At 45.2% G+C, this 9,938-nt stretch overlaps 1 long non-coding RNA gene across 1 annotated transcript; it reads left to right on the top strand.

Moving 5' to 3' along the window:
- The first annotated feature begins 7,754 nt into the window (after positions 1-7,754).
- Positions 7,755-9,732, top strand: LOC124654387. Its single transcript, XR_006988324.1, has 3 exons — positions 7,755-8,519; positions 8,603-8,726; positions 9,148-9,732. It is a non-coding gene; the product is annotated as an uncharacterized LOC124654387 (long non-coding RNA).
- Positions 9,733-9,938: the final 206 nt, after the last annotated feature.

Below are 9,938 nucleotides of genomic sequence, written 5' to 3'. Positions count from 1 at the left end.
TGTCTAGGGCCCACCCGATGTGCTTGTATTCAAGCCCCAAGGATGAGACTAGAGTGAACGTTGCCGAACTATCTGAGAAAGAACTGCTTGATGAAGTTAGGCGCTTGACTCATTTTAGTCAAGAAGACTCGATTCCACTTCTATCTCTTCAAATGCCTTTCGATGCTGATCATCCGCCGAACGAGGTATTCCCCCCTTTGTATTCGTATCAACTTATTGCTTCCAAACTTATATTTTTTACTATCCTTACTTAATTCTTTCAGCAGATCCTGATAGCTCCCAAACGTTTTCAAGATATGTCGGGTGGCAACCTTGAAGAAAGAAATTCTTCCATTCCTGTAGAATCCCGTACTGAAGAAAATATAGATCCAGAAGATGAAGACAATGATCCGATGAACCCCGAAGCTTTTTCCATAGATCCCAAATCCCTTGCTGACGATACAAGTGATACGGCGGAGTCGATCCATGACGATGATGCTGATCGTGCTGCCTTTGTTGATGCAGCTGCGGAGAAGGCCAACGTGCAGCCCCCCAAAGAGGTCGTCTGGCGGGGTTGCCGACGAAGATGATCTGTTTGACCTGTAAGTCTTCTCTACTGCTCCAATATTTTCTCTTGCATCTAGCTCTTATTTTGCTTGTTTTTACGTGCTTTCAGCGATGAGGGCTTCATAGAGCCCCCTCCAAAGAAGGCAAAGATAAGTTCTAGTAACCCTGCTCCAGCAGCTTCGGAAGCTTCGGCTCCAGCTACAGCCCCAGCAGCTCAAGTTTCAACGGCTTCTTCTCTCTCCAAGGGGAAGGAAACCCTTCGACTACAATTATTACGGCTTCTCCTCCTCCTGGAAAACTTGTAAGCCCTTTCTGCATTGAAAATACATCTGTTCCCAACAACCCCCAAACCTTTCTTGGCGAGGATTCTGCTGTGATTTAATAATTGCTTCCTTCTTTTTCCTTTTACTTCTTTAGGATCTTCGAACGGTTATTTCCACTCTGAAGGCCTTCGCTTCACATTTTACCTCGCTCGAGGCTGAGAAGGTTCAGCTTCAACAAGAAGTTGAATCTACCTCCTCGAAGCTTGAAAACGCAATCAAAATGGCTGCCAAAGCTCGCCAGAACGCTGATTCCCCGAAGGGAGAGCTTGAGCAGCTGAAGAAGAAACTGAAGGATGAAGAAGCTTCGAAGACCACTTCCGAAGCTCAAAGGAATGAAAAGGACAACCTTCTTCGCCAATCCATTTTGGCCCTGCTCAGTAATTCTTATCGGCTCAGCCTCTTCTTCAATTCTTCCTCTTCTTGGTTTAATTGTAACTAACAAGTTTTTCCTTTTTCGTTTCCGCAGAAGCTGCTGATATCCCTGCTGACGCCCTAGAGAAGCTCCAAGATAACTCCCCTGCCGATGCTTTGTCATTGACCCTTGAATCTCACAAACTCATTCAGGCTCTTCTCCACAAGAACAAGGGAGTCATGCTGAGGATGCACTCGATGATCTTTCCCAAGGCCGATCAAAACAAAACTCTGGAGCAGCTAATGGATGCTTTTGCTGTCGATACGAAGGAAGTTATTGAGGTATTCAAACGCACTTCACGCACCTACGACGCTCTCCTAGCCTTTCAGCTTATGATGGGTCATGGTTTCAAAGCCGATATTGAACAAATGTCCAAGGAGCTGCCAAAGGAACAAGATGGGCGACTTATTGACTTAAGTGTTCATAAAACTTTGGCGCTCAAGTGTGCTCGTCAGCTTCTTGAATTGGTTTCGTCGAACAAATAAGCTACTGGCCCGAGCTTGTCAACTCAGACTCAAGCTCCTTGATTTCTTTTTGTGTTGGATTGTAACCTTGTTCGTTTTAAAACAATTTCCTGTCATAAGACCTTTTTATTGTAACGAATTCCGTATCGGAAATGTTGCCAATACCTTCTTGCTGTAATACTTTCGACACTTTTTAATCGCACGCTCCCGATGGGAGTGAGTCCAATTGATAAGCTCATATATTCCATTGTGTCCTTGATGGTATAACTTTGCAGGTAGTTCCTGTACCCTCCTTTACCGAAGGTTCTTTGGATGGTTCTTCTGAAAATGATCGCCTTTAGTGCATGAAGGCTCAGATCGCCCAGATGGAGAAGGACATGCGTGGTATTCATGCCATGGCCGCTGTTATAAAGAAGAAGGGAGAACTAGTCACCGACGCAGAACGATATGCTCTTACTGAGTTGCACAGGGCCACATAAAGTTTGAATTGTAAGTATCCTAACTTTTTGTTCCTTAAATTCTATAATAATAAAGATATCCTCTTGGCTTTACTTCCTTCATTGCTTCTTGTAGTCATAGCTCTGAACCCATCAGAAGAGAACAAGCGCATTCATGAATGCGTACATGCCTTGACTCATCTTGCATCTGTTGATGAGGTTTTTTGGAGGAATCAATCAAAGGCTTCCACTGTCGCGAAGTTTCAGGATCGGATGCACCAGGTGCACCAATTTTTTGACAAGTGCTATACTGGGTTGAGGATAATCTGGAAGACAATGTTTCCTTTGAACGAGGTCCCTCCTACTTTGCTGACTTTGATGTCAAAGTTCAGTAACACCAGGAAGATCCGAGGCTTGATTCGTGCACAGCTTATTGCTAGAGCCAAGTCTGCTTTCGCCCTTGTACTTTTGAGACATCCTTCCGCGGACTTGATGGCCATTTCCAACGCCAATGGTGATGTAGGACCTCTGTTTCCTAAGGCGGAGCTTCCTGCCACCATCGTGATTGAAAGACTTGAAGATACTTCAAAGGCAGTCTAAGAAGCGGAGGCTCCAAAAGAATAATCCTGAGAAACGTTTATGCTCCTGCTGTAAAGTAAATACTTCAGTGCTTGTTGCATCCGATTGTTTGGATGCTTAGATTTAAACTGATTCGTCGGAAGGTGTATATATGTACCTCCCTTTTGTAATTATGTCTAATGTCGTTGGCAAGGGTTTAGTATGAATGGAGTAAATCTTAATTACTCGTTTTACATCTGTATTATGATGCATATTTATGCTTGTCGGCAACAAATTTCTTTGAGTGATCAGCTCATGTAGCGAGTTTGTAAAACCCGATGTAAGTGCAACTTTGCTTTCAACCGACGATGTATGTTTTTGGCGGCAGCCCACGAGCGAATCGATGGAACTAAGCCCGCCAATGACTCCATCGCTCTTAAGTACTTCTGTAGTTTAAAGTACCGGTCATGGATCTTTTCGTAAGTGTATATTTGTTTTCCCTTGCTATCTGCAGCGCTCAGAGGGTGAAAGTCCCGTTGATTTTGCCTCGTAGCACTCGTAATTTCAGATGCTTTAGATGACAATCTCGGGTAGAGTTTCGAGTAAACCAATGTTCGCTGTAGTATAAGAAAAAAGGTTCTCGATAAACTTTGTTCGGGTGACCCGAATTACTGCAATACTTCAGATAAACAAAACTTGAGTCTTTATTAATAACGTAAGCTAAAAACGAAGTGGCTTGAAAAGCCTTATTGAAAGAAAGAAAAATAATAATGCATAATGCTTCCCATCTTCTTTAACCAAGAGGATGGTCCTTCTTATCTTCGATCTTGTCTAGAGAGCCGGTGGCTTTGATGGCGTCGATGATTCCATCAGAAGTGCTTGCAGCAAGCGCGAGAGCTTTACTGTCTTTGGCAGAGGCCTTGCTATCAGCTGCCGAAGGTCCAACTACCGAAACTTTTGGCGCAGGATCATCCGGTTTCTTCTTTAATTTCTTGGCGCGCTCATCCTCCTTATCGTCGAGTGCTAACGATTTGGAGGGGAAGTCGACAGGTTCTTGTTTTATCCCAAATTTTGCAGCAATCCTCTAAAACTCGCGATCACAGTTATCTGAGCGTGAGAAACTTCATAGACTGTGATATTTGTTCCATTGTTTCCTGGCATCTTGAGCTTGAGATACGCATAATGTGGCACAACCATGAACTTGGAATAGGCTGGTCTCCTGAGTATAGCGTGGTACTGTGATTCCCAATCTACTACCTCGAACTCTATTTTTTCCTTCCCGAAATTGTCAGGCTTCCCAAAGACAACATTTAAGAAAACCCTGCCAAGAGAGTACGCTGGTAAAGTGGGGAGGATGCCATGAAAACATGTGTCAGATTCTTCCAACATCCTCATTGTAATTCCCATATTCTTGACTGTGTTTGCAAATATCAAATTTAAGCCGCTTCCACCATCCATGAAGACTTTGCTCATATTGTATCCTCCTATTTGCGCCTCAACTACTAAGGCAGCATGCCCTGGCTTTGGGATTGTCATCGGGTGATCCGCTCTGCTGAACAGGATACTCTGAGACAACCAATCGATATATTCTGGAACGTTTGCCAAAGTACTTTCTGCCAGGTTGATTTCTTGAGTCAACTTCTTCATCTCCCTTCTCGAAACATCAGTTTTGTGGATCATGCTCATCTGTCCCCGTGGTGGAGGGAAGGACTCATTAGGGTTACGAGGCTGTACTTGCTGAACTTGGTGCTGAGGTGGTGGTGGTTGACTCGGCTGCTGCTGCTGAATAAACTTCTGCATCTCGATAAACTGTCGACAGTCCCTGAGCAGGTGGCTCGACTTCTTCTTGTTATCTTTAGAATCGATATATGCGTGCAGGTAACAGGGAGCGTTCAGCTGCTCGGCGAAAGGGAGTTCTGGGATCCTTGAGGGTCGTGATTTGTAGTTACCACGGTTCCCGCGGTTGATGTCCTGTCGATCATCCCGCCTGTCATTGTATCGATCATCTCGGCGATCAGAATATCCTGTGGCTACCATGTTGAGGTCATCGTATCCGCGCTCTTTTCTTCCCTTACGACGGTCTCTTCGACTACCTGAATCGTGCCTCGGTTGATCGTCGTCTTCATCGTCACTGCGCGGGCGAGGCTTTCGTACATTATCCTCGCCATCAGCTCAACTATTGGCGATCTCCATTAACTTGGTTATGGTCTTCGGCTTTTTACGCCCAAGCTCCTCTATGTAAGATTCGTGTCGGATACCGTCGCTAAAAGCGTCGATTGCTCTGTCGAGAGAGACATCTTCGGCAGCGTTTAGGAGTTTGGTGAACCTCCCGATCTACGTACGCATCGAATCCTTCGGCGTCTACTTACAATGACGTAATTCATCGATTCCGACTGGCCTTTTATACGTTGCCTGGAAATTTTTGACGAAGGCGTCTACCAGGTCGTCCCACGATTTGATGGACCCCTTCGGCAGGCCTCTCAGCCAAGCTCGTGCCGAGTCCTTCAGGTAAAGCTGTAAGCATTGTATCGCCGCTATTTGGTTCCCTTTATGTAAGATTACGGTCTGCAGATAATCGTCTATCCAGGACCTCGGCTCCTGTTGCCCATCATACTTGGCGGCATCAGTGGGAGTGGGTTTGAACCTTTTGGGCGGCATTGTCTCGCGGATCTTGTAACTTAAACAATCGGCTCCCCTCATCTCGTCGTCGTACTCCTGGCTTTCCTCGGAATCATCACTGTCGTGTTCTTCCCTTGCCTCTAGCCGTCGCCTGGCTCTGTCGATCTTGCTCTGAGTAATTTCATCTCGAGCGTCTCTCGAATGGTGCCTTGAACCGCTGGCTTGAAGCGTTGATTTCTCTTTCCGTGGAACTAGTTTATCTCCAAGGATTGCGAGGCTTTCCAGGGCACCCGGATGAGCTTGGGCCATAGGACCTTCGCGTGCTGGTTGCTGGTTGATTAAATATGCCGCGAGGTTGGCGGTTGCTCCTTCGACAGTATTTGGCCTCAACATACCCGCAGTATCGGTGGTCATGAAGGACTTGGATAGGTTTGACGTTATTTCTCTTGCATCGTCTTCTGAGAGCCTGGATAACCTTGAACGATGCCTCCCTGCACCATGACTACTTCGTGAGGCGCTTCCATGCGAGGCCCTTCGGCGATCGCTAGATTGATCTGCTGCAAGTGTGCGACGATTGAGATTGGCTTGCTCGTTCAATAACCGTACTCGGTTCCTCTCCAAGATTCTCCGGTACGCGTTAAGGGTTCCAACCGAAGTTCCGGCGGGAAGTGGCGTGTTGTTGGTTATGGCGTCTCGATCTGCTTCCCACTCTTCATCTGCGATAGTGTAATCGCTATCGTCGTTACTGGCGCTGTTCTCGGAGTTACGTCGCCTATTGGCGTGTGGAGTGTGATCTCCTTCTTCTCCTCCTCCGTTCCCCGTGCTTCCTGCATTGAGGATAGCATAGATCTGGTGGTGCGCCATCCTCCAAGTTGTTGTCTTGATGGCATTGTCGATACTTTCCTCTCCCGATGAGTATCTGGCGCTGCATACGAACGGTGTGTCACTCGATCCCAATCCATGCCTGGTACCACAGTTTAAGCAGTAGTACGAAGTCATATCGGATGTCATGGAATCATCGGATCCCAACCGACATAGAGGACATCGATCGGGTTATCGATGCCGAAGAAGGATCCGTCGAGTCCATCAAACCAGCCGATAGGTCGATTGATGAAGACACGATCGATCCTACAACTGATGGAGACGGTTTCCTTGCTGATCTAGGGACGAATGGCTCGGGCAGTCGAAGGACTCCTTCCATGTTGATGTTGCAATGAACACTTCCAAACGTCATGCTCAAGCCTCCTTGCAGATCCGAGAAGGTCGGGCGAGACGAGTCGCTGTGCGGAGTAAACTCAAAGGAATCGAATCGAATTCCCCGAGCTTGGCGATGAAGGGGCTGGTGGTGACGTCGGCGGTGTCGACGAAGCTACCGATGACGGATCTTGTGCCAACAGGGTTCCCACAGATGGCGCCAATTGTCGAGGGTACTCCTCGGCAATGCCCTCCGTATGGGGCTTAGGGTAGATGGAATCCTGTAGGCTGACTCGAGACATCGGTTATCAAACAAGCGGGGAGAGTGATTTACCCAGGTTCAGGGCCCTCGATGAGATAAAACACTTACGTCCTGCCTGTCTGATCTTGATTATGAAAATATCGAATTACAATGGGGTGCCGAAGGTTTCGGCTGTGATCTCGTCGAGAGACTAAGTTCTGTAATGACCTAGCTCTAGACTTGCGGTGGCTAAGTTTACTATGATTGCGTGTGTGTCCCTCGGCAGCCCCTCTCCTGGCCCTTATATTGGGAGCCAGGTCTCGAGAGATCTGTCCAGGTACGACTAGGTTATAGAGAGCTTTAGATCTAAACTTTCCTTGTATTCTTCGTCTTCTTGACTTGTACTTCAAGAATTCTTCTTAGGAACCGACGTAGCGGCCCACCTGGCCATCGAGTGCCTTCGTGGGCTCCTGGTTGGGCCGCAAGAGGTAGTGCAACATTAGTTACCCGAAGGTAATGCCCACATCAATCATGGCTTGAGGTGTGGAGGTGGGTGCGCCATGGAGAGGATAGAGATCGTCCAAACTATTGTAACGAGCGAGGACCACCCCCGTTTTCAGATCCTTCACAGATAAACCAAAGGGATCAAATTCTATGGAAACATTATTGTCAATGGTGAATTGACGAACAAAAATTGGATTTTTAATTAATGATGGAGAAACTAAAATATTTCGAAGGATAAAATTTGGTAGATTTTTAAAATTTGTGTTTGGATTAATGATATAAGAGTGACCGGTGCATGAGATTGAAATAGAGGATCCATCGCCAATGGTGATGGTAGAAAAAGAAGATGAGGAACAAGCTGACAGAAAATCCATGTTTGAAGACATAAGTCCACCTACCTGAAGGTAGCCCTTCTCTACCACATACCACAGGTGCATTAGTAGATGTTTTTGATATAGAAAACCCTATTTGTTCACAATCTGAAGAAATGCTCGCATGGGCTAATCTCTTTTTTCAACTAAAGCTTCTGGGTCATAATATATATGTATTTGTCTACTATGGTGTTCTTGGAGATACAGTCTGAGGTCCAAAGATGCAAGCTGGCCATTTTTGTTAGAAACCTGGTCAGATGATACATTGACATGCCTTGCCGATAACAAGTGTTGTTTACAGGATGTTGTAAGAAAAAGAATGGCATCTCCAAATAATACTAAATAACTCACAGTAGAGATGAAAGATCTTCGTAAGGTTCATCATGTCAGTCTGGTATGCCATTTTACAGTTCTCATAGGATACCTAATCTAGATTATATCTCAAAACTCCTGTTGTTTCTTATTTATTTGGTGACCAGTGTTTTGTTAAATGTGTGTGTAGTTGATTGGCTATGCAGGAAGGATGACTTGTTCCTGTTTTATGGGTACTCCGAAAAGTTACATCTAAAAACCATCTTCATGATCCTCAAAGCAAAAGTGTTCTATGGCCAAGAATTCGCTCCTTTGTATCAGTATCTTGATGGTGTTTTTTTTTTCTGTTTTGAGGAAGAGAGAACTTCATTTCATATGATATGAAAATTCTTGAAATCATCTGGTACAAAAGACTGACACTGTTTCTTTGTACAGGAGCTTGGTGTAACCAGGAACTAACCAAACTATTGATTGTTGCATAAAGAGCTACCACATGTGCGACACGAATTAACTCTCTCTTCACCTTGGTGACCTTCAGGTCCGAGCAGTAAATCAACAACTCTTTAATTTCATTGATTAAAGCACAAAGTTCAGATTTGTCTCTTCCTTTGGCATTCACAGACTGGACAACGGCTGCACAATCACTCTCAAAATTAAATGGGCCATGGCACCAGGAGCAGCAAGGTCGAGGCCCTCCCTGAGAGCATTCAGTTCAGCTTTCCTAGCATTCAGGCAATTAGCAAAGGTGCGTCTAGCTGAGAAGATCACGCTGCAGTCAATTTTCTTGCCATTGCACCGAGGCTGGCTTCCCCGCAGAAAAGTAGGATGTCTCCGATACTGGACATATATTCTAAGTATGCCTACAGTTGCAGTGTGCTTCCCTGTTCTACAAGACATATGAATCTTTTAGTTTAAGATTATCTTTAGTATTTCCCTATCCTACAAGCAACTCTGATGTGAAGAATTATAAATTTAGTATCAGTTGTTGGCCTCACTGGCAGTACTTCAACACTGAAGAGGGCAGTTAAAATGCTGCCAATGCTTGAATTATTGGCTTCACGAAAAATTGTTAGGAAATATGCAAGTACAAATATCAGTAAGAGATCTCTTTATTGTTTATCACATAAAACTTAACAGTGCAGCCTCACTTCTGAACTATTTTGCAGCAACATCGCCTGAGGTGTAGAGTCAGTTCGGGTCATAGAGAGGCCAGCAGGAGATCTTCTCAGCTTTGTGGAGGTAGCCCACATAGGGGCATCATTGAGCAGGCTAGCGGCGACCACCATTGCTCAAATGCTCCTTCCAGGGATGCTCAGCATCCTCCCAACAGAATAACAAATCCACAACTCCAACAATGAGGAGTGAAGAAGAAAATCAATACACTGATGCTCCCTTCGGCGATGAAGCAGACTCCACACCCTCCATCGATTTCTTCAGCAAAGGCCTACAACTCATCATACTTTCCTCCGTCCATGGGGACAATGCCGCCGAGCACTGATGAGTCAAACACCAAGCAACATCAGCACTACCAGTCATACCATCCTACTATGCAATTTCCTCCAGGCATGTATCACCAAAAACATGTTGTGCTTTAGGTGAAGTAGAACCTGATGTCTTCTACATATCACACATGTAAGATGATGCCATTAACTATGTAGTAAGATGTAATTATGTCTTAGTGCTTATCCAAGGCAATCCCATGAACTATGTAATTAAGTCTAATTATATATCACCGCTACTGTCCATCATTGCTCAACAACATTTTCACAAATCATTTACAACCATTGATATACCTCACGGCGCGGCGTGCCGCCGCGCCATACCTTGCTAGTAATGGTAATATTTCAGCAGTGTTACGTAAAGATAGTTGTTTTGGAGTGAGAAATGGGAATAAGTTTGCCTTCTCTTAGTAATATTTTAGCAATGTTATGTAAGATAATGCTTTTTGTCTCCTCTG

Source organism: Lolium rigidum, chromosome 5 (assembly GCF_022539505.1).
Source record: "Lolium rigidum isolate FL_2022 chromosome 5, APGP_CSIRO_Lrig_0.1, whole genome shotgun sequence".
Taxonomy (NCBI): Eukaryota; Viridiplantae; Streptophyta; class Magnoliopsida; order Poales; family Poaceae; genus Lolium; species Lolium rigidum.
This window is presented reverse-complemented; position numbering and strand designations above follow the sequence as displayed.